The sequence below is a fragment of the Melanostigma gelatinosum genome, assembly GCF_949748355.1.
Source record: "Melanostigma gelatinosum genome assembly, chromosome: 16".
Lineage (NCBI taxonomy): Eukaryota > Metazoa > Chordata > Actinopteri > Perciformes > Zoarcidae > Melanostigma > Melanostigma gelatinosum.
In genome coordinates, this window is record NC_136649.1 from 23,409,416 (window position 1) to 23,409,730 (window position 315).

Here is a 315-nt window from a genome sequence, read left to right on the forward strand (position 1 = left end):
TTCTATACCGTTTGTACAGTTGTGTGTCCTTGGTGTGCAGTCTGTGGGTTGTTGGGCAGTTTGATCATTCTGAATCTCACGACGAGGTAAACGACCACCGAACTTATGGCTTTCATGAAAAACAGAAATGTCAGTCCTATGAATAATTTACACTGGTTTAGTGCGACTTGAAATTGCTGTATTTGCAGATGCAATATATTGATGTCAAGCTGTGTCCGCGGTAGTTTAATAACCAGCAATACTGTGACATACCTGGGAAAGACGAGATGCTAATATTACGATAAAGACCCTTTCAAAACATTATGAAACAATAAC